At 33.2% G+C, this 26,465-nt stretch overlaps 1 protein-coding gene across 8 annotated transcripts in view; it reads left to right on the forward strand.

Annotated features, from left to right (window-relative positions):
- LOC130901316 (microtubule-actin cross-linking factor 1) overlaps positions 1–26,465 on the forward strand; it is a 289,073-nt gene that overhangs the window by 46,746 nt on the left and 215,862 nt on the right. For 5 of the 8 annotated variants that reach the window (XM_057812570.1, XM_057812577.1, XM_057812573.1 and 2 more), the window contains exon 1: positions 12,714–12,976. The exons of 2 other annotated variants lie outside the window; for them this stretch is intronic. The gene's annotated coding sequence lies outside the window, so the exon portion shown is untranslated. Of the gene's footprint in view, positions 1–12,630; positions 12,977–26,465 lie in introns of those variants that run through there. One more of the 8 variants, XM_057812587.1, reaches the window with a different exon arrangement.

The raw sequence follows: 26,465 nt of genomic DNA on the forward strand, positions 1-26,465 counted from the left end.
AGCAGAATACTCATAAATGAAACAGCTACATCAAAAATGGGTTCTGGGCCCATTGGTGGTTTTGCTGATCCCAGTGTAGCGGGCGAGTGAGGTTTGTAATTCCTGTTGTTTTCCGAGTGACCGAGCATCCAAACGATCGGGACCTTGTAGCCACCACTCATTTGTAAGACTTTTTGCACAATGTTTCAGCCGACATGGTCATGCTGACGAGATTCAAATTACTCTGTTTCTATGACTTCGAATTAGTAGCGCTGATTCATATTCGATCGCAGCGAAAATTTCGCCAAGGAAGACGGTAGTATGTTCTCAAAGTAGTCAAAAATCGGTTTTTTGGGTGTATACCCAACATAAACCGGCTCCGGTCAAGCTTTTCATTCCAGATATTTCCATTTTTATAATATACAAACTACTTATAGAAAATCTTGTAATAATAAAAATATAATCCTCTTCTGGCATATACAAACAAATTTTCACTTAAATTCAAACAAATTTTTATCTTTTCGTTTCCCATTGCTACTACTAAATATCTCTTGATATATATTAAAGAGGTGACTTGTGGTCTAATCCACTGCGACCTTTCCAAATTTAAATTTAGACGCAGAAATTTCGAAAAATCTTCATAATTAAGTATGTTATGATGATAGAGGCAATGAAATCTACTTTCTGTAAACAACCCGCAGCAGATTAATGGGAATATCTAATCTTTATTGTTAAATTATGAACCTCTGCTTGAATGACCCGCTTTAAAATGTGAAATTATATTTCACAATGTTTCGGTAAATTAGTAATAACTGACAACTGCCGACTCTCATGATACTATTTATGGTTTATTTGCTTATTATGAATTTGAAGTTATCGTGATCGTAAAATAAGTAGAAAACACCATTAATCTCAATTTGCATATTGTATCATAATTAAGGACTAAATGTTAATTAATTTAAGATTATCATTTAATTTGATTTGTAGCTTAACGTAACAAATTCACGTATCTAAACCGAAACACTGTCATTAGAAGCTTAATCACTTTTACAAGATTTTGGTTGCAGTAACTTACAAATTAGTCACAGTCATTTTTATCAAAACAACTCCAAAACCAACAATAAATTGCGTTCATTTATAAAATTTCTATAATACACAATATGATTTCCAGTTGGACTAAAAGTATAATTATGAAGATCTGGTGCGACAATAATAAGACTTTTAACATTTGGTAAATCTTTGGAGATCCTTACAACTTTTGCTAACCTTTTTTTTCCGCATACCGCATTTCGTACGCAACACTTTTTTATCTAAATATCTATCCACTTATTTTCCTGGTTAGATGTGTCTTTTATATTTTGTTCAAATCCTTCCTTCCTGGTCGTTTGAGGGTCTTCCTCATCTCCTTCTATTCTACAGCTGATACATCAATACTTTCTTCGGCCACCTGTTCTGCTCCATCCTGATTACATAAAAATGACAATAAAAGCCGCCAATGATATTTATTCTAATAGGAGACTCGTCAATTCTCGTAATGTTGGTCTATTGTGAATGATCTAAGAAATAAAACTTCTTCGTCGAGCATATAATCTCTACTACTAATTTACTCATTGTTTTCTTTATGCCCGTAGTTTTAGCAGAGCTTCGCATTACAATTCATGACATCAAAAATAAATACTCATCTGGTACTGATGGACTTACATTAAAAAGGTTTTCTAATCTGCCCGAATGCACATTAAATTACCTTACCACTTTAATAAACATTTCATTTCAAAATGGCACTTTCCCAAATTACCTTAATACGGCAAAAATGATACCTCTGCATAAGGGAAAAGATACAGATCAATTGCACTTCTTCCCAAGTTATCTAAGATCATAGATCTACTGTCTGACATGTTTTTAAATTTTTTTCAAAAATGAACTTTGTACGTACAATAGATTCATTAATTAATGCAGTCTTCTCGTTATAATCCAAGTCAAAAGTTATGAAAAGATTTGGACGAAAGTGTTGAAGGGTCAATTCCGTTTTTTACTGCAATTTGATATGAATCAACTGCATGAAATACTAATAGCATTAAAATAACAAAATGTTGTAGTTGAAACTAGAAACAGTATATTACTAAGACAAATAGAATAAATGAAGCAACCCCTATTAAATTCAGCATTCTGTTGTTTGCGAATCCACTTTAATGAATCGATTATTATCGCCATCCCCAATGTCGACAGAAATAATCCTACATGGTTCTACAGGGTATATTTTGTTCCAAATTTTGTTTTAGATGCGAGGAAATTGTTCAATTTTATTAAATAATCAAATCACAAGCAATTAATAGATAACAATTATATCGCCATGAATTGTTACATAAAAAAATGAAGTGGGATTTAATTAGATTCTGGAACTAAACGATAGGAAACGAAAACAGGAAGTATGCCCACTACATTATTATTCAACAGCTATTTTCATCGTCGGCAGGTACGAATCTTGAAATATCAATACCGATAACATGTTAATGTTCAACACTAATTTATAAACATTGCCAGTCGGTAATTCAGGAACTATAAACACTTCATTCCCTTTGATGCGACCATTAAGATGAAGAATAGTTGTCCGAAATGGAAAGATTTATAATTAAATCCTTCTCTAATGTCTTTTTGGGGATAAATTTAGATCGGTTTATTTAAGAGATCTTAAGCCTGCTAATAAATGTAATTAGTCATAATTTCAAAAATGGAATATTACATGAGAAGATATTTCTTAAGTTGGAATTGCTGGTACTGTTGGTGATAATTATACTGAAGATACTGTTTACACACAAAATTATACTATCTAACTAACCAAGTTATCGTCTTCAGAGACAGGTGAACATTTTACCAGTAGTGTTAATGAACGGTTAACATAAGCATTGTGATCAGTACAATTTTTTTATTATTGACTTCTCCATCTGTTATAATGTCACGGAAACAAAACTTCATAACTGTCTCATCTCTGTTCTCAACATTTTTTTATCATATATCCTGTTTCCAATCTCGGAGAGTCATCGCTTGCACCAAATCATCTTTCCGAGATCTGAGTTTTCATCCTATTTTTCTTTGTTCCGGTAATATCCACACTAGTATTTTCCAGCTGTCGTACTTGGTTCTCTTCACGTATCCACCAACGCAACTCAGTTGTCTGTCTCTTTGAAACAATATCACACGTTTGCTCCATGTCAGCATATATATCCTCTTGGAATGTAGTTACCAGACTCAGTATCTGATTCCTCAGAACTTGAATCATTATATCTTAGAATAGGCTTGTCGCAATCAAACATACTTAACCCAAAACAAGTTCTTAGCTAGAATAGATAAGAGATTGTTAATACTGCCAAGTAAAATGACAACGTTTCGTGTGGTAAGATTACTAACGAATATTTTTTTTCAAGAATTTTTTTAATTAGTTTCATCCAACTAAAATCCATTCAATATGCTACCTCTTTTTCTTTGCGTACTGTGACCGTTATCGATCGTGACTCTCATGTTTGACTTGATTTAATGCTGTGTGGAATAGCTCAGTTGTTGATTTCCCGATCTTTTGCCGAAGATTAGATATGCTAAACCCGCCCATTATTTTGGCTTGCAATACCAAGTGAAGAATGTTTGTACCTTTCAGAGTTGCGCATCATATCACCAAAGTACGAGGGGGTACCCAAAAGTAACCGGAATAGCATTGCCATGGGTGGAGCTTTTGTAGTACTGATTTCTGCTGCTAGGGCCTGCGTAGCGTAATTCGTCGCCAGTTCAGTGCTGTGCGGGCCGTTCGCCTGCCACGTTCTGTTCGTCACTAGTGACCGTTTTTGCTAGTGCTGTTTAACTGCTGCTTCGTTTTTTTTATGATGGCAAATTTAAGTTAACAACGTGCCGCTGTGAAATGTTGTTTTCTACTCGGTAAAAACGCTGCTGAAACTGTTTTAATATTGAAAACTTCTTACAAAGATGATGCTATGGGGAATACTCAAGTGTATGAGTGGTTTTCTCTCAGCCATCACTGCTAGCCAGTTTTTGGTTAAATATAACATGGATCCGCTGCCCCAGGCACCTTACTCACCTGACCTGGCTCCGTGCGACTTTTTCTTGTTTCCACGCATGAAAAGCGGCACGAAAGGACGGCGATTTGAAAACATTGAAGACATCAAGAAAAGAACGAGTCAGGAGCTTGCAGCCATCTCTAAAGATGAGTTCAAACAATGTTTCGAACAGTGGAAGCACCACTGGGACAAATGTATTATTTGTAATAGAGAGTATTTTGAATGGGATAAGGTTGTAAATATTTGTAAATATATAGCATTTAAAAAATAATTTCGGTTATTTTTGGGTACCCTCTCGTATTAAAATTTATGTCCCTTTATAGTGTTGACTATTTTTAATTTTTTCTTATGCTCAATAACCTCTGTGTTTGCAACCCACATCTCAAACTTTTCAAATGCTCCTACCTAGAAGCTATTTATTACATATATCCATATGATACGCGCAATAACGAGGATAGTCCCAGAAGTACCTCCCTGACCTAGAGTGGAGGTAGTTGCTTGAAAAGTATTAGAAAGTACACAATCTATTCAGCGAATGTTCCAAGTTTGAAGACGCCACGTTGTTTAGTGCTTGGCAACATGTTTCTCTCATAAAAAACTAACGGGCGTAAAGTAGGTCAACAATTAAGAGGAAGGTCCCAGAAGTACCTGGCCTAACAAAGAAAACACAAAACTTTTGGATAGGACTAAATCGGGTAGTAATTCAAATTTAACTCCATTAGGTTTGGCAATTTCAATAACGGAGCTAGTGCATTGTCTTGATGAAACAACACTTTCTTCTTAGCCAAATCAATTGTTGCAATAAGTTCGCATAATACTCGCGTTGATAGTTTTTCCTTTTTTAAGACAGTCAATGAAAATGATCCCACGCGCATCCCAAAAAAACCGACGCCATGACCTTTCCTGTAGATGGAACGGTATTTGCCTTCTTTGGAGATGGTCTTCCTTTTTCAATCCATTGTTTTGATTGTTCTTTTGTTTAGGGCGTGAGGTGGTGGTCCCACGTTTCATTCATGATTATGAAACGGTGCAAAAATTGTCTTCATTTCTGTGAAACATTTCCAAACAAAAGCGGCAACCATCTTGGGCACAACTTTATCATGTCCAAATTTTCAGTTAATATACGATGTACCGCACTTTGTGAAATGCCTATTATGTTTGCTAGCTCGCGCAGTTTCAGTCGACGATTATCTAGTACCGCTTTGGGGATTTACTTCAACATTTTTGGAGTAACTCACAATATTTCCCTCGACGATGCTTTTGCATTGCGCTGATAATTCGAAGCATCTAAATGCTCATGTAGTGACATTAGACACTTATTTTGGATATGCCAGTCTGTGCTCAAATTTCTTTTGTTTGTACGGGCCTGTTACTACTAAACAATTTCTTCAACTAAGGTTGTGTTTTCTGGAATAGTCACAGGACCTCCCGCACATTGGTCTTCTTCTAATGGTTCTTGTTTCCGGCGAAAGAACTTGGACCAATTTTTAATTCTTGAAAATGACACACACAGTCACCGTAAAATACCTTCATTCTATTTTTGATTTGTGTTTTTGTGAATCGTTCTTTAGTCATTTTTTAAAACAACTTGATTGAGTTGTCGTTCGAGCTCTACTATAACACAAGATATTTAAATTAAAATTATTTTACAAACATATAAATTTTAAAAAATATCTGAAATTGAACTGAAAAATTATAAATATTTCATTATGCGTTCAAGTTCTTGGTTACAACAGTTACACCCGCATTAAAACAATTGGATAATTTCTATTTATTGCTTCAAAAACTCAAATTCAAAATGTGGTATATAAAAGATGTTCATAATTAGTATTCTGAACTCTTTGCAGAAATGAACCTTAATAAAAAGAACAATAACCTCATAGCGTGGTATTATTTATTTCCTTGGTCAGGCTCAACTATTTACTCACAAAAGTACGGAAGTAACTAATCAACCGAAAGCCGTTTTATTTATATATTTATGTCATTTCAATTTTGAAATGTTATTCCTGAAACTTGGAATTTTTCTTGACAAATTCCCCTCAAATCGTATTTTGCATATAATAATAATGTACACAGGATGTCTCAGTTTAGAAACATGAAGTCCTCGGCTTTGTTAGATGGCATTATCGTCATTTTCATGGCTGTTTGTAGGTTGTGTGTAATTGCGTAACTACCAAATATCAGATTTTTATGTTTCCATCAATTACAAGACAATAAAAAGTGAAGTGAATCAAAATCATGTAACCAAATAATTGACGCTTATTATTTCAAATAAGCAAATGCTCGTAATGATATCTATTGATTATTTGACTAAACGATTTGAACCATTCCAATGACTTATTCTATACTAATTTCTTATTCGTATATGTATCTCAATATTTGCTGGTTTTTTCTCAAAAACTTTTCTAATTCCCTTATAAAAATAAATTCAAAATTCGCCATATAATTTTAACTTCTATTACAATGTGCCAATTCGTGATCGTGGATGTCATGAAGATAAAACAACTCTTGAAGGAAGATGATGCAACTCGGGATTTTAATTATTTTTGAAGCTTATTCGGTAAAAGGCAAAAGATCAACGGAATATAACGTTCATTGAGGACGCCATGTATGATGAACAACTGGAAAACGTACTTTGGACAGTATTCGAATGTGTCATTCATGTAAAATGCTGCTGAGCTTTTTAAACAATTTAAATTTATTTCAGATCCAAATGTAATTATGTCATTAATTGAATCATTGTCCAAAAAAAATATTCTCCTATGTCAGTTTTATATATTTATAGAATTGTGAATTTAGGTTATGTAACCTAACCTAACGTAACTTGAAGGATTTAACAATTCTATTCTATTTTTGGATTTTCCAACTTAACAAAGTGGATTAGGTACTAAATTACAGGTAATACTCTTCATGAATCCGTCACTAGTTGTATTATGTACTTGGACTACCTTTTCGTTTACCTGAAATGTTCCTGTCCCGAATTGGCGCATCCTTACATCAACAGAATCTCGATGGTCATTGAATAGCTTCCCTTTCTATCTATCGATTAATCAGAGTAGTAGATCAGGGATATCATCTCAATTATTACTTCCCTGGCAGGTCCCCATTACCAATTATTTGTAAAATTTCAAACTCTCTGAGCATACTGTTTATTACACAATTACACAATTGTCCTGTCTGACGAACGCTCTGTTAACCCAATTATCTTCTTCAGAGATTGGTAGATTGTTCATTTCAGTACATATAAATATACTTTACAATTTCTTCATGTCAACGGTCTAAAAATGATCTATATTTACAAATTTCAAAACAATTTGTGACAGTTGAAATGTTTATAATTGTAAATAATCTATATATTTCGTATACACTGTCTATCGAACATAGACCTAATATTTACGATAGAAAAAGCAATGTAGAGAGCTTATCAAGAGGTCCCGTACTCTTCATGAGGGAGTAAGAACATTGATATACCACTCTCTATCTCTTCTTATTGGATCGCCATGACATCGTAGTATACCGTTGCCTTCTCTCTCTCTCTTTCAGTAGTACAATTCCACATACGCGCCGTCCTCCGGCGTTCCTTAGTATTATTTCTATGGTTTCGAATGATATGCTCAAAAAACAATTAATAGTTATGGAAAAATATTATATAAAAAAGTAATCATAATCTTAGCTTAAGACTATCATGGATAAAAGTTATGAGCGAAATTCATGCCTTCACATTATGTTTATAGATTTTAAGCAGGCTTATGACACAGAAATAAAAGGTATGCTGCCTTTAATCCACTAGGAATCCCGAAAAAAATTGAGAAGTTAGCAGAGTAACGACTGTTGGAATTGTATCAGACAAATTTAAGGTTGAAAAGGGATTAAAACGATGAAATCCAATATCGACAGTGGCTTTTAATCTGGTGTTGGAAAAATTTTTAGATAACAAGATACAAACCACAGGGCTTATGTATCAATAAAAATAGCAAATAATTGCATATGCTTTAAAAACCCAAACAAAACAAGAACTGAAAACAGCATTGTGTAAACAGAATTATGGATTAAAATTAAACCACGAGAAAATCAAGTAAGGAGGGAAGAAATATAAGATAAAAAAAGTTTGTGAATTCGAATACCTATCAGATAAAAATGAAGAGCGGACAGAAATAATTAAGAGAATAGCCAAAGGAAGTAAAGCCATGAGTAAAATGATAAAATCAAGAGGAGCCAAAATTAGAATATAACAGTTACAAAAGTGAATGAAACATGGGTTTTAACAAAGACTGAAGGAACAAAACTGGTTATATGAGAAAGGTGTCGAGAAAAATTTTTGGGGAAGAAGAATTAACGAAAAATTGTAAAAGTATTCCTATAGATACCCATCAATAGTAATATGGTTGGGGCATACTAAAAGAATGCCGGGAAATAGATTTTCAAAAAGGGCCATTGAAGGAGGGGAGACCAAAGAAAAAATGATTGGATGTAGTTTTGAAGGACATTAGAAAGGTAGAACCGAATGGAGAGCAAAAGTACAAAATCGTAACCTGTGAAGAAAAATTGCGAAATCGTTTGAAGACCGATGAAAAAAGAGGAATAAGTCATGGGCTCTAAAGGCCTGTAGTACTTTAAATATATATAATCATGATCTGATCTGTTTTAGAAAAAAGAAAATCTTCAGTTTTTAGATATCTTATCAATAAACTACATAGTACTCAATCTAATTTCTGATAAGATGTTAGTAAGTATCAGTATTGCTGCGATGGAATATTGAAGAATATGAATCAAAAAATAATTACTTAAAAACAAAAGAATAATTAATAGCTCGGCGGATGGCTATACAATCCCTATTAAATAATTGTTTCTGGTTCAAGGTCTTGCGTATAACAGACTACTTTAATATTTTTACAAACTAGCGCTCTTTATTAAATTAATTCCTAGAAGTTACTGATGTGACTATCCAGTAATAGATGGCGCATAAAGTATAGAGATCAGCTAGAAAATATTAAATAGATCTAACTATTTTAATTCCGTAATACCATATCGTCTATCGCTTTGTATAAGTGATGTTATACATCGAAACAGTAATAATTCCTCATGCTGACAGTAAAAATTGTTTGATGCCAAATATACCCTAAACACATTCTGCAATCCTGTTCTGATTAAGACGTAGATATGACTGCTACATTTTTGGAAAAATGGTTCACTGACCGTTTGCTACAAACATTCTGTTAATTCTAGCTAACACAACTTATCATTCCCAAATATTGTGCAGAATTCCCTATACCAGTTAAAAAAATATTAGATATTGAAAAGTATAGAAACTAGGTGCATAGATGCTATAGAAATGGTTAGGAGTACATGAAAAGCAAAACGTAAATATACCAGGTCCTAGAAATACCTGGCCTGATTTAGAGATAGCGGTAGTTGCTTGAAAAATACCACTGTTTTAAAGAGTACACCATCTATACAGCATATGGTTCAAGTTTGTTTGGCATAAAATCCATAAAGCGGTACTGGATGATCGCCGACTGAAACTACGCGAGCTAGCAGACATTGTAAGCAATTCAAAAAGTACGGTACATCGCATATTACTTGAAAATTTGGACATATGAAAGCTGTGTACAAGATGGGTGCCACGCTTGTTCACAATGGAATAATAACCGCATCATGAAGATGTTTCCATCGAGTGTTCGGCAGAAATAAAGCCGATTTTTGCAACGTTTCATAACCATAGATGAAACGTGGATCCATCACTTCACACCCGAAACGAAAGGACAATCAAAACAATAGACTAAAAAATGAGAACCGTCTCCAGGCAAAGACTCGCATATTCGTTATTGCAATGGCCAAAATTAATAAATTAAAGTTTGAATTGTTACCTCATGCACCCCATTTGCCAGATTTAGCCCCCTCGGATTATTTTCTGTTGCCAGACTTCAAAAAATGGCTCGGTGGTCAAAGATTCTCTAATAATGAAGAGGTGATTTCGGCAGTTAATGGTTATTTTGAAGATCTTGACGATTCTTATTATAAAAAGGGTATAGAACTTATTGAACATAGATGGGAAAAGTGTATGGAGGTGAAAAGGGATTACGTTGAAAAATAAATATTTTGTGAATTCCAGTTAGTTATAGCTAAAGCAACTTAGCATCCTCTAATATTGAACAAAATTCCCCGTATACCAGTTTTAAAAAACATTTTATATTAACATTTATGAAAATTGGAAACATAAACATTCCTGAAACGATACCCACAAATTTGCTACAAATTGTAAATTGAAAAACGAGCAACGTTTGCAAGATTCTTAAAAAAATAATCATCAAGAATGCCTCTGTATTGTTGCGAACAAGTTTGCAGAATGGTTCCCTAGACCAGCCTATCCAGCTATTATGGAATTTTAAAAATTCGGCGATTTCGCGCGGCGCTTTTTGGGTGTTTCCTTTCACATTTTTTTATAAAATACATTTTTATATGATTTTTCAGTAGCAAGCGGTTTATTTATAGAATTTTTTTCTACGAGAGTTTATTTTGTTTCTTTTTATTCTAGAATTTAGTAGAATTTTATTTAGGTATATAAATGACTTGTGTAAACGCGGTTCGTAACTTTTAAATAAATAATCGTATTGAAAAGAACGGATTAGTGAAAATAATAACAGAAATTATTTAAGTGATATTTATAAGTAAATTATTATTAGTTGAGTATATTGTATGGTGTATAAATAAATTAAGAACGTAAGAGACAGTGTTCATTAATTCACCCCACGGATAAAAAGAGTGTAAATAAATATGAAAAACTTTACAGTACTTTTGTGTGGTTATTGCTATAGAAATGAAAAGATAACTACGTAAATATAATAGTTTACCTATTTAAAGTGCGGTATTGATTTGGTAATGATGTTTTGAAAAATTTTTTTGAACAAGTATTGAAGGAAGAAAATGAATATTCTGTTTTCTCACTCGTATCGCCAATAATAATCAATCTGAACGATCCAGTTCCGAAAAGTACATTTTTGTCTATGATAATACAACAATGGAACACCGCTCAAGACTGCAAAATTATTTATTTTTTGCTTCCCACATAGTAAGATTAGAACCACTATGGCAAGTGATCCCTAGTTTAAATAGTTTAAACTTTTTTATTGAGAAATCTAGTACTTTTTAATTTTGTGAATTATTAATCTGAATTATTTTACAGTATACATTGTTTTAGATAAAATTAAAATTTGTTCAATATTATTATACAGGTATTTATTAATATATATTCCTGTAGCTTTCCCAATTATAAGTTGTTACAATAGCACTCACCAAATATTTGTTTTAACTTCACACAAATAATGTACTCCATTAAATAGAACGTTCGATTTACTTCCGACCCACGATATTGCAGAATTCTAAAAAATCGATGTTTTGATCTCGAAGAACTGGTCTTCACTGGTCGCTGGAGGTTTGATTCTTTTTAATCCATTGCTCGTTTTGGACGTGCTTTGAAAATTTTTCAGAACAAGAATATTTACAGTTACAGAAAACCGTTCTTTGAATAGGTTGGGTATGGAAATGTGTAAAGATCTGATACATTAACGTTGACATCGGCATTTTAACAGCACACAATTAAACATCGCAATAAAACTAAAATATCTAAATAAGATAATATGTTAGTGCTACAAAAAATTTATATAAACAACTGAAAATAATTCAAATAATATCATAGAAAAATGACTTTTTAAACATTTTTTTCCAACTTTCGCCACTTACAACAGAATTACCGTTCAAGGAATTAATATTCTATCTAAACTAAAACAATAAGTTTGCAATAACAAGGAACTCACTTGCGCATTAAATGTAAATATTATCAGTCTGCTTCGTTGTTGACGCTTGTTCCCCTCCATTATAATAGATGCCATTTGTCAGGGAATTTGCAATAATTCACTCTGGATGAGACAAAGTATAAATAGCTCAAGTTCATCTCGTATTTGGCTGATATTGCTGTTTAGAATTGTGTATGACAAAATATTATCATAAACTCGATTCGCTTTTATCATCCTTTGCGGGTAATCTTGATATTGGAGATTAACAAGGAGACGGCATGAGTGCATGAACGTGGGGTCGAGAATTTGGCCGAATTTTTTTGTGTTGTGACGATTACTTTTGCAGACAAGTTAAAAATTTCATAAAGCGCTTACAAAATTGCAGTATATTGTTAGATCAGAATCGTGAAATCAATTTCCGGGAAGATTGCATAAAAATTTGTTATTCTCATTAAAAACCCAATGTTCCTCCTCATATTAATGTTTTATTAGATATAAAAAATGACAATTTTATATAAATAATGTGAATGAATTTTTTAAAATAATGTAGGGATAGGAAGTGCTTTGAAATATTGTTAGATTAACAAAAAAAAATTGAAAAATCATTAAAAAAATGAGATCCGAAGGACGAATTGAAGGCGCGACCTCCGAAGCATAAGACCGACCCCTAACCGTCTAGACTAGATTGTACTAGGGGTCCGCTTTCCTTTAGTTTTGGACTATTAATTTTCATAAAACAAGTAACATACACATTATGAGGCGACTTTTTCAGCTCCTGGACTAATAGCAAATTCAGTCGTTAAATAATAACCAAATCATTCGGCATTCGAATGCTCGTATCTGACACATCTGAGGTATCTTACCGTACCGTAAAGTCGCCTCAGTTATATAACAAAGTCGCACATGCGCTATCGCCTAACCAGGTGCCCAGTTCACTCCGACCCGCTACGAGAATAACATGTTTTACCTTACTACGTGGGCAAAATCGCCGGAATGTGCATATGTTGAATTAAACTAGGGTGTCATGACTGTCAAACAAAAGACTGCAGTGTCAGTGAATGAATCCAGTGTGTTTCGGGCCAAATATTTACCGGGTTAAAGGAAAAAGTGTTTACAACGAATTTTGCGGTCAAATTTAAGGTTAGAATAGAAGGTTGTTGGTGTTTTGCATCAACCTACAGTTAGATTTAATCATATTCTGGCGATATTTCTAACGGTATTAGGAGAAAATATGCAAAAATTACTTGTTTTAAATCGTTTTTGACAAAAAACTGGCAAAACATTAATCAAAACAATTGTGATATCATTGAAAAACTATATTTATACATTTAGATTCGAAATAAAATTAATATTAATAATTATGACAACCGTTCGACCATAAAATGACTGGATAATCATTTATCCTTTCAACTATATTATTAACGTTGATATTTTTTTACGTGTTTAATATATAAAAATATCGGTGGGTTTGAAAATATTCATAAAGTAGTCTAGCAACTTGTTTTATTATTTGTTGTAGGTAAAAACTTGTTTATTTCGTCTTTTCGTTTATTTCTTTTAATTATAATATAAATTATTTCATCACATTCAGTGATTATATTGCATATAAAAGATTATTTTTAATTAATCAATCACATATTTTAAATTAAAATACCTGTTCAACATAAATAGATAAGCAATAAAATCAGTGTCAAGAGATAATATTTACATTTAGAAAGCATTTGGAGTTCAGAGATTAGCAAAAATATTCGAATTTTGACTTTTAAACAATAAAAATGATAATAATTCTTTATTTTATATTATAAAGAAATGTGATAATGCTAAACAGGTTGTAACCCTCCTTATGACATTCAAAACAGTACATTCGGCAGCACCTCCCTGTTATTTTATTTTAAATAATTCATCTTCATGTATTGTAAGTGTGTCGTCTGTTGGTAAAGCTGGTCGTCTGCATAACAAAGATTTTTTCAGGAGAACCAATAATTTTTTGTCTCACCTCCAGAAATTAAGGTAGAATTCAACTCTCTTGTTGTTAAAGTGTGCCCAAGATGGTTTTGAAGCAACATAAGGGAAAGTGCATGAAGTGTACTAGTTTGCAAGAAATTAAGCTTAAAATATCAAAAAAAGTTAACGTTAAAAAGCGGGGTTTCAATTAAGAAGAATCAATCATAATATTTCTTGTAAACGAAATTTATTTTAGGTTTAGTAAAGTTATGAAATATATATATATATATATATATATATATATATATATATATATATATATATAGAATAAACGAAACTTTGATTAGGTAAGTCGTCTTCCTTAGACTTTTACCTTATAGACTAGAAGTGTCAAGCAAAATGTTTTGGTGAAAAATCAGTCATCAGTGTGCTACAATCTGGTCTATAATGCTCCGTCAGTAAGTTTCCCACATCACGATATTTTAAGTGCTTTATCATAATATCTGTAACTACGTATTCTTCACCACCAACTTAATAGCGCCAAATTCATCTTTGTAGAAAATTTCTCATGTACGATCTTTTCATCCTTGTATTTTATTATCAAAAATTATTACACTGACTTTCTTCCAATCGGAGTCGATGTAGTCCCTCGCGGGATGATTGTTTAATTGATTTTTTAATATTCTTCTACAGCAGTTGAAGCATTCCCATTACAGAAACCATAAATTATTACCATAAATGCATATTCTATAAGTGAATTTTGGAAATTTATTAAAAGAGTGCTGTATTGTTTTACCCTGTATTATTTTTTTATATTCGACAGTTATTCGCTTTCCTATTGTAGAACATAAATAATTTTTGAACGGCACCTAGTGTAATTAATTGTTTGTGGTATCCATTATCTACAAGCTTTAATTACAAAATAATTAATTTTGCTAGAAATAACTACTGTTGACACAGACGAACACTTTGAGTTGCTAATGGTTTATGTTGAATGTAAGAAACTCCTCGACGACGTTATATAACACAAATGGTATTTCATAGGTTGAAACAGTTCATTCTTGAACATAAGCCATGCACCATAACGAAAACCTGCAAGAAAAAATTAGTCGAAACGTCAATTTTTATCTTTCTTTTAAAAAATTATTGAAAAAAACTAATTTTGAAACAGAAAAGATCTAACATCAAGAACATTTAGAAACATAAACATATCAAAAGATCTAGGAAATTAAAGAAATTAAAAACATAAAACAACTTTCCTGGCTAATACCATGAAGAATGTTGTATAACATTTTCTCCGAAGAATGTGATGTCAACGACAATCCGCCGAAATTGACCTCCCTAATAGCTCGCAATTATAAGGAGAGAGTCGTAACCACTTTCGACGATGTTGTGTCTCTTCAGAATGGCGTAACGACCTCTCGTTCGGAGTCTCCGAACTGAAGACACAACCAGCCGGTGCTGGTACTTGATTCATATATCGCCGTCTACGGCAGAGATCTACATGACTAATTAGTGATACCAATTTCAGCGGATTGTCAATGTGAGATCACGTTCTTCAGAGGAGATAATTCAATATTCAAGCGGCTCAAGCAGGCCTTTCAGGCTCTCCTATTTTTGCTTCCGTTTACCAGTACTGCATTTCTCTCTCTCACTCTCTCTTAGATCTTCCATCATCTCTGCGTACCATCTGTCCCCGTTTTTTTGTTCCTCCTTGTTCTATGTTCATCATTTTTTTTGTTGCTCTCTGTAGGTGACCCAGCACCTCTAATCTTTTGGAAATTATTATTTTGCTTAGTTCTGCTTCTTCAAATAGATTTCTTATTTCATTATTTGTTCTTTTCAGCCATAAATCTCCCGCCTAGTATTTTTCTTTCCCATATATCTAACATCCCTTCCTCTGCTTTGTTAAGAATCCACGTTTTGCCTCCGTAGCTCACTGTTGGTCTTATTATTGTTTTGTATAGCTTCGCCTTTCTGGAGATTCTTTGGGATCATATTATCTCATTCAGCGCTCTCAACTGTTTACTTCCCCTCGTCATCCTCGCTTCTAGATTTTCTCCCTCGTCACCGTCGTCCTTGATAACCACTTATTCTAAGTTCATTACCTTTTTTTCATTCAGTGGTCTGTGTCATTTCTATGAAGGCACTGCAAGTTTCCTTAAGCTCGTTTTCCGATGTTGAAAGGATTACTACATCGTCTGCGAATGCTAGTAGTTGCGTTATTCTTGTTTTTAGTATCCCTGTTCTGTTCGAACCTTTTTCACGTCCTATCCTTTCTAATACTATAATCAACAGCGTAGTGGATACAGGATCTCCGTGTTTTAATCCTGTGTTGGTCTGGTTATTTTGCGTTGGCAATGTATTGAATATATTGTCATTCTAGTGATTTCTTCTTAATGCCTATCAATAAAGTTTCTCAATTGAACAATTCCGTTTTTTTTAATATTGAAAGTTATGTATGTTACAAAGGGGGCATATGAATTTTAGAGAGACTAAGGTGGGGATAAGGAAACACTGGTTTGGCCTTATTCAAAAGATTGTATGATATTACTTTGACTGAAGCAATTCAATTACAACGTATTTTTACACGAACCCGAATTATGGAAGACATGCAATGCTTTGGTGAACGATGCTCTATTTCATATTACAGGAATTATTCTCAACAGGTGAATTGATACTTATGAATCCATAGCTTTATCTTCTCGCTTTCCAAATGTAACACAATCTGTAGATAGAGAAGCATGTCCTAGCGTTTCACCAGCTATCATCCAGGTCTAAGAAAGCTTTTAACAGTGTGCAGAGAATAATTTTGAATATATCTTGTTTCTTGTTCCACATAGAAACGCAGTTTTTCATGACAAATTCAAATAGTGCCATTTCGAAGGACTGTCAAACGTTATATATTTTTGATGCGTCACTTGTTGCCACTGAAAGCAGTTATAAGATAATCATAAGACATTTGTTTATAAAATTACACTGAAATTTGACGTTTTTCCATATTTTTTTGTAGTTTCCCTCTTTCTTTCGTTGCCCATCCTTTTTTCTCGAATATTCTCGCATGTTCCTCTTTTAAAAAACAATCCCCGTATTTATATAATTAACGGAAAAAGAAGAATAAGTTACTAGTTGATCAACCTATCTCGTTATTGTAAGTTTGTTGTATTTAATATTTATTTAAAAGAAAAACATGAACTGCTAATTAAAAAAAATAAAATTATATATTTGTTCGTAACTAATTGTTACTATTAATATTTATTAACATAATTTTTCAACCATTTGCTATATTGCACGTTATAAATATGCAATATTTTCAGTATCGCTCTTATTTCCCTTATTTAGAATTTCATTTGTTAAGTAGTATATTAAAAATTTTATTAAAGTCACAAATATCTGTCAGTGTGTCGTCAATTTTATTTATATACATATATTTATTTACAAGTTATTTTGAACTGATTTACATTGAAATGAGACCTAAAATCAAGACAAATCATCACGAAAAAGATATAAAAAGATCTAAAAACAAAAAAATTAAAAATTCGACTTTCTAGAGATGCGTTAACTAAATACATCAAATAATACAGGGTGCGCCAGAGAAACTTACTTATTTGAAAAAACATCCGAGCGGTGAGTTGGGGAAGTACAGGAGAGGGAAATCCCCAAGTTTTCCCCCCTCTAGTTAGTTGCCGTCATGCTCTAGGTCGAGAAAGCAATGGTCATTCGCCGTTTAGAGTTACTTGTATAACAATTGTTGCCACACAAAGTGCCTTTCGCACTAGTTTTGAAATTCCTCCTCACAGACTTGTTTCTGACCGTAATTCAATTCTGTCGTGTGTTACTTCATTTCAGAAATGTCGTTAAACCCAGACCTGGACATAAAAGGACCACCAGAACTCCGGAAAATGTCGAAAGAGTGAAGCAGTCAATTCTGCGTTCTCCTCGGCGGTCCGCTCGCAAACATGCAGCTGCTCTGGGAATTTCTGATACCATTATTCGGCGAATTCTCTATGAAGACCTTCATTTTCATCCCTATAAATTGTCTGTTGTGCAAGAATTGACTGAACGTGATTTTGTTGCCCGTCAAAACGCATGTGAAGTACTGCTTGACAACCTGCCTCAAGATGACGTCGTTTTTTTTTTCAGTAACGAGGCTCACTTTCACATTTCGGGCTGCGTCATCAAACAAAACATGCGTTATTGGAGTAGTGAAAATCCGCGTGAACTTCACCATCAGAAGCCACTTTTTTTTTAAAAAAAAACGAACGTGCAGTTACTGTAAATGCAGCTCATTACAGTAACATGATCTAGGATTTTTTTCTTCCAAACCTGGAACAAATGAACGTTAGGGACGTTTGGTTTCAGCAAGATGTAGCCACAGCACGCACAGCACGAGGCCCAATGGATTTATTGCGACAACATTTTCTCGGCCACGTCATCTCTCAGACGTGATCTCCCATGGCCGGCACGCTCTCAGATTTGGCTCCATGCGATTTTTATTTATGGGGTTATTTGAAATCCCTTACTGCTTTATGACGATCGACCACGGACCATTGCTCACCTGAAGAACAATATTCGCGATGCCATTGCCAACATACCCATTGATATACTGCGAAGAATGGAGACGAACTTCCGAAATCGCCTAAATCTGTGTATACACAATGGAGGTTGCCATTTAACAGATGTCATTTTCCGCACCGAATGAAAAAAAACTTGGGACATTCCATTTTCTAATAAAAAAAAAAATTAAAACGATATTTGAAGTACTTTTGTTTTTATTGACCTTTCAAATTAGTAAGTTTCTCTGGCGCACCCTGTACAATAGGCCTTCGGCTCGGGTGACAAATATCGTGGACGAGAATGCCCTACTTTTCTGCCGTGGTTCGTATATTATTTTTTCTTTAGCTGGGACGAAAAGTTCGTCCTTGACGTATTCTAATTCACTATCACTAGAATCGTCTAAATTCATTTTTTTTTACTGTAATCGAGAGTAAACATTTCGATAAACAAGTCGTTGCTACGATACCGGGAGCAAAAGAAAGTTCTTACCGGGAGAGAATAGGCCACTTTTGTCCCGCATACCATAGACGAAAAGCGAATTTTCATCCCGGCGAGAGAAAAAGGCTATTAACTGTAAGTTATTCTTTTAGTATATAATGTATGGGAAAGTTGGGATGTTTTGGATAATATTTATTTGTCGTTCCAAAATAGGAATAAGAAACCGTCTACTCTATACAATTAGAACTTGCAGTAAATTGTAGAGGGAGCTATTAATCAACATGAACGTTAACCAAATTAATTAAGTATAAAGAACAACAGTGGAAAGTGTACAGCGACCTCCAGTTCATTGGTTTCTTATTTTTATTACAAGGTGGATTTACCAAATACTCTTGTTTCCTTTGTCTGTGGAACAACATGACCAGAGAGCATTATTACATAAAAAAGAATGGCATAGTCGGTGGTAGATCCAAAAAACATTATTCTACCCCTTTACACATTAAACGGATACCTAGTTTGAGAGCCTTTTTTGTTTTTAAATATTTAAAACAAATATTTTTCAAGCAGCTTTTTTTACGGAAGTACGTATTTGTAGATCTTTATGTATTTCCATAAAACCAACAAGACAAACACACCTTTTTTTGTGCCCCATAAACCATTTCCTGTTTCACGAGAATTATTTTTTCAACATTCCACTCCTTGAATAATCTGTAGGAACTTTTATTATCATAGGTTTAAAATAAATTAATAGACTACACTCAGTGACATTTGATTTTAAGAGTACATCTAGAAGAAATAATTTATCGACTTCAATTTTTTTGACTTTTACATTAAGAATGTAAATATTTGTATAAAAAATTATTAACACGTATTAGAAATAAAATTTGGAGATCCCGTAAATAAATAAAAACACTTTTGAACACACGTCAATGTATCGACAAAAGGAGGTGGTCGATGACTGCTTGTAGCACCTCGTGGATTAACTGCGCCAGAGCCTGTGGAGGGTACTGCAAAATGGACAGTCTTCTATTTATCATATCTCACACATTTTCAAGGACCCCAGTGGCCACGACTACGCATTAACGACACTTCTTGGAAAAACTTCATAGTTTGATTTATATTTTATACAAGCTTTTTTTTTATTTTAGGACATTTTCATAATTTATCTCATTATGGTAGTCTCCAGTTTTGATTTCCACCTGACGTAAAATATTCTTCACTGACTGCATAAACAATATTCATAAGAGTGAGTTTAAAGAGTTCTAAATTTTCATAGTTGTTCTTGCTTTTATTTTATGATTGAATGAAAAGAAAACTTGTCCAACATATTCTATCTTTAACCTATGAGATAATTATCTTTTTATAATTAAATTCTCCTAAAGAATTTTCTTGGATGTAGATACAGTTTTATGGTATTTATTACATACTGTTTCTCAACTGCAACTTGTTAAAATCATCTAGCGTTGTCTTTGTATTGTACCAGACTTTTCCTTTGCCGAATAGAAAACGAAATGTTTTTTCCACTGATTTGGTTTTGCTGGAAATTCAATGAACAGTTTGGAAGAACTAAAATAAATATTCAACATTGTTTAGATATTGGCACATACTTTGCTCTTTCGAAGATTTTCTGAAACTGGCAATGTCAGCACAGATTCTCATTAAAATTTCAGCTATTTTGGATGCTTAGTTTCTCTTTGACAATCGTATAAGTTCATCGCTGTATTTTTTGAAATAAATAGAAAAAAACAGAGTATCGAGATATCATTAAATATTTGAAAGAGGAGTTAGGTACTGTGTACGGAGACCCTGCACCATCATTTCTGACCATTAAATTATCGGCAACTCAATTCTAACACAGTCATATCAGCTTGGCCGAAGACGAACGTTAGACACCGCCAATAACTGCGACAACCAGTGATATTATCGAAAAGCTCACCGAATTGTACCAGACGACCATTGGATATGGGTTAGAGATAGAAGAGGCTATAGGTGTACCAAAAGAACTTATTTGTCATATGCTGACTGAATAATTATGCATGCGTAAGCTATCCGCTTATTGGACGTGGGCTCATTTAGGACCAAAATCGCATTCGAGTGAACACTTGCCAGTCCTTATTGACACGATCTATGCAGTGAAAATGAAATATGGATCCATGACTACACTCCTGAAATAAAAAATCAATCATCACAATGGATTACATATGGAAAACCTACTCCAAATAAGGCAAAGGCGGTTTTAACGATCGGAAAAGTGATGCTAACAATTTTTTTGGGATAGTCGTGGGACTGTGTTCATCAACTAACTTGAAAAAGATGAAACAGCGACTGCATTTGAAGAAAAAGAAGTTCCATCAGAATAATTCATCTTTTCACACTTCAGTGATGCACTCGTATTGATTGACAACCCCTAGCGACTTTTTCCTATTTGCTAATCTTAACGGAGAAAGACTATAACTATTATTTGAAACGGTATAAAAGATTAGAGCTTCGCTGGAACAAGAAATTAATCAAAATTGTGTAAATTAAAATATTTACAAAAATATAATTTTATCAATTAAAAATTATAGTAGAACTTGTTAAATATATTCCAACATTTTGTTAATTTAGTTTCATTTGTGTTGCTTCTTCATTTGAAATATCTAAAGTCAATCAACACGGAACTGAGAATAAAACGACTCTAGAATTACGTTGTTAACAATAACATCAAATGAGCTCTCGGTGTCGATGGTAAGCTAGGGCACATCTGAAAATTCTCAGAGAGAGAGATTGGTTGGATAATTTTTAGGTAGGATGAAGGAAGATGGGCCTGATATAGGAACTGCTCATCTGCAGGTCTGGGGTTGTGGATGTTGCGCGGGGTTATGCTTGTTGTTCTTGCCAGAAAAGAGGAAAAGCGAACCACCATTGGCCAGAAGAAAACAAAAAGAGAGTTCTGGTTCTGGCTCTTCTCTGTTTGGGTATATATATTTTTTGTTTTGCCGCAGAAAACCTGCATCACCGACGATGGACGAAGAGTGTGCATTATCTGATGGATATGGGAGAGCTCCGAAAATTCTCAATTGCCCACTTTTAATTCTGATACCTCTTTATGGTCAGTTCATGAATTATTCAATACATTCTGTTATTGTTTTATTCGTTCACGTTACCAAATTTGCCAATGTCTAAAATATCACTAACAAATTGTTGACTTTTACCGTGTATCGCAAGTAATTTTTTGGCAGTGTAGATTATATTATGCAAAATACGGTTGGTATGCGCGAACATATCTAGTTAACCTTGAAAGAGTGAGCTCCATATATTAGAAGCTGCGTCTAAAATAATATAGAAGTACCTGGTCTAGCGTATGTAACAACATATTTTTAGTCAATGAAATGGCGAGTATCACGTCATTTGACTTACTGTCGTTCTATATAAGGAGTGTTTAAATGTGTCGGTTGTGACCATTAAAATATTGTATATGACACGTAGGGTACGAAAGGTTTTAAATTATTTGATTTTTATGTAATGAATGACATTTTAATTCAGTCGTTTTTCTTGAATTCAATGGCGTATGTATAAAATATTGATGATATTGCTTGTGAATAAAACAAACAGAGGAAGAACCAATTTTATGTGCTTATTTTAGAACTCCTGAAACAGTAAATTCTTTATCCCTACCGAAAATTAAAGTAACAGTCATTCAATTTCTGGAAATTACTTTTTGTCGTCGGGAATTTTTGCCAAAACATTTACCTCTTAATTATTGATAACACCCTATCAATATTTCCAGTAAATGTGAAAAAAATATGGAGGACACATTCTTTGCTCGATTTATTATAAAATAGCGAAGTTGTTGCGATGCATTCACAAAATGGAGCACTGTAAATAAACTAAACAACTTTCAAAACACGTCTATCAGTCCCAAATCTAGTTTCCAATAATACAATCTAATAATTGGGAGAAAAAAATAAAATGTAAATATCAAACTGACGCGTGCTTATGAATCCTAAATCCAACTTCCAATCCTACAACCCAGTAATTGGGAAAATAAAATGGAAAACACATTTTGTGTTTTACATATTATGAAAATGGCGAAATTTTCTAAATATATCATAAAATAGAGCACTGTAAATCACTCACTTATACGATTGTGTCAAATAGAAACTAAGCGTCCGAAATGTCTGAAATTTTCAATTGAATCTCTCAACGCATGCGCAAATATATTTCCCAACGTATATTGATAAATGCTGGCATCTTCAGGTTGAAGTTGAATACTTTCTAGGCAACCCTCCTAAGGTACTTTTTAATAGAAATCATTTCAGACTACATTTTATTTGTTAGAAATTTTAATTTTCAACTTTTTCATTCAAATGCAGCAAATCCTATCCAGTTACCAAGCTATGTAAGAGCGTTCATGCCAACTAATTTTTGAAGATCCTAAGATCATAAGTTCTTCCTCATCTATAACTTTGTTGGACCACTCCATCAGATAGATCTTCCAATGAATTTGATGTTTTTTTTATTTATATCATCATTTTTATAGCCAAAATTGTTCTTGAACAACACAAATCTTGATTGGGAATATCTAGAAAATCTTTCTGCATAACATTTCCAATTTACTGCATTTGGTGAAAATTTGTAGGAAAATTCAAGAATAAACTTCTTCAATGAACCAAACTGCCTCATTCATTGCCTCAAACCATCTTCCTATTATTGTTTTTTCAATGAAACTGCTTTGCAATGTAGCGGTTGTATGGTTTTAAACACACCATTGAGCTATCGAAACTATTCTACATTTGAATACTCATTTCGATAAAGACTCATATGAATGAATCGTTTCACAGAAAAAAGGAAAGATAGAACATTTAATTTTATATAAAGTTAATTCATTCACGCGCTGTTACCTGGAACGACAAAACGCACCACCAAACACAGACAAACTAATAAAAAAAGTAGTGTAAAGTATAAATTAACATCTTTTTTTATCTAAATGATACTAAATATCTATAAAAAAATTTAAGAAGGTATAATAAATGAAAGTTTCAAAATATTTCGGTCCTCATTAAAATATACAATTCAATACAATATACAATTTTTATAATTAATTCAATTAATAGGTCACCTAAAACATGAATATCAAAATAAAAATCTGTTTCAACCGAAAAAAAAAATTTCTTTAGTTTCAGTCATATTTCAAAAGTATGTAGCATCCATGAATTAAGATCTTGACGAAATTGTCTTCAACAAACTTAACATAATTACTTCATTCTGTTTCTGTTCTATCGATGCATAACTGGTGTGTTTTAAAATATAATATTCATTCAGAAGAGACCTTAAATCAAGACAATTTAGCAAAAAAAAAAAGAAAAAAAAGTCATCTTGTGACACATTTAAAACGTATGACAAATTCCATGGGTACCTAAACACAAACAGGTGTATCTAAATCAATGAAAATTCTTCTCTAATAACGCAAAGGACATTACACAGTCTAACCTACAATTAATCTGGCATACATTAATTAGAAAGTAATTGTTTAAATGCGCATTCACCATAACGTTTTGAAAACTAATAAATTAGCGGTTAACGTATTTGGTTATACGAGGTGAAGTCGAACTCCCACACGATAATGATGTCACAGCTTCTTGATTCTACAATGACATGAAGTAATTTTCTATACTTTCAATTCAAATTCGCCGATATATAATATCGTAAATTTGTGGGCGATGCTTTTGTCTCGTTCGGTATTAGTTTAAGGGGAACGAGTTTATTTAAACGGGAGTAGGTTTGAAAGGTATTGTTTTATATTTCTACAGGGTCATGCTTAGAAATCGAGATATTTGACTGACCAACAATATGATCAGAGAAATATAACATCAATAACTGTGCCCGCATCAGGATTTGTCACACTTTACTTTCGGTCACTTCACATTATTGTTAGACTCGTTATTCATTCATACATTGAAAAAACACCTACAAAGAAATCAATATCCCAAAACACTTTAACAGCAATAATTTCACCAATGAATTGAACCACCGTCCTCGTATTTTTTTATGGTTCTACTTCCCTAATAACAATTAAGATTCTGGATCGTTGTTGTCGTTTATTATATATCCTTGGCTCCTGGCTAACCAAGAATCATCCACACAATAATATTAATGAAAAAATTACAACAGCAAAGAAATGACATGATCACTATAAGAGTAATCCCTTTCGAATGAATACATGACTTAAGTGATCTCTCCAGGTGTTGTTAGCAACTCTCGTAGTCTTTGATCGAAACCTTGGACATCGCCCCCATTACAGTTTGTTGAAGGCTTAATATGCTTTTTGTTTAAGAGAATGAAATCGTTGCGCGATAGATCCGACGAATAGGATAGCTATGGTAACACTGGAATATTTCTGAAAATTGAAACTGTGTCACACTCAAAGCACAGTGGCAAGATTCATTGTTTTGATTCTTGACCAATTTTTTGCGATACCTGGGCGCTCTCAACATTGCCACTGTTGACTCTGGTACTTCGTTTCGGGGTCGTACTAATCAGACCAACTTTTATTATCCCTAATAATGGGATTGACTTATTGCCTGTTCCAAACAGTCTTCTTCGCTCGATTTTTATAAATATTTTCTTACCTTTTTGCTGATAACTTCTTTAATTTTAAATTTAGGGCAATAGGTTATATAAACATATTCGTAGCCAAGCAATTTGCAACAAATTATTTCTTTACGAATTTTTTGTAAGACGTATAATTTCCGAGATATCGCGAAAAAGGTGTTTGCACCCCTTTTTCCAAGATGGCGGCCGGTGACCCCACAAACTTGAGGTTAAGGTTTTATTGACCCCCCACACATGTCCCAAAAATAAAATTGCGTCCTCTAAAAATTGCAAAGCTTGTGTAACATTTCAATGGACTAGATGTACTTTCGAGCAAAATAATCGCTGGAATTAATGGATCTGCCTATAAAAGTTTTCAAATAAATTATCCTTTTATTTTCTTGAAATAGTTACAATGAAATCAATTATTTAAAAATAGGAACATTTGTACTACAACGGAAGTAATAATATTTTTTATTTATTTTCTTCGACAATTTGATCGTCTCGAGGTTTAATTTCGAAATTAAAAATTCCGTATGTTCCTAACAAGTTTTTTTCACATTTACATTGTTCTCAAGATCTACTCTGTGTAATTACATATACAATACATACAAGGCAATTCGTTACAACAAAAAAATTGGATCAACAAGTAATACGTGGGATGAAAACTAGTTTTATGAATAACAGTATTACTTATACTTTCATTCGGGTGTGCGACAAGCTTAGAAATGGTATTTATGTGCAAGTGACCGTGACGTTACGATACGTAATTTGGAAATCAACCGGTTCGAAGAACTGTTAATAAGAGACACGTTCGATGTGAATCATAACTCTACATATGGTTATAAAATTGATTAACGAATACATTTTTTATTTTGGTTCTCTATAAGATAATGAAAAAATATATTTATCAATAAAAGAATCGCTATAAAAATCTCATTGTCTCTGAATTATGTGCTGGTCTGCACCTAATCCATGAAATACTCTCCTTCAATTTATTTTTCTTCAATTTTTTCCACATAGTGGGCTCTTGTCTGTATTTGGAGCCAAAAAAAGGTTGAACTGAAAAAATTATGAAATTTCTATTTTCATCATAAAGATCTAGAATGCTGATTCT

Source organism: Diorhabda carinulata, chromosome X (genome assembly GCF_026250575.1).
Source record: "Diorhabda carinulata isolate Delta chromosome X, icDioCari1.1, whole genome shotgun sequence".
Classification (NCBI taxonomy): Eukaryota; Metazoa; Arthropoda; class Insecta; order Coleoptera; family Chrysomelidae; genus Diorhabda; species Diorhabda carinulata.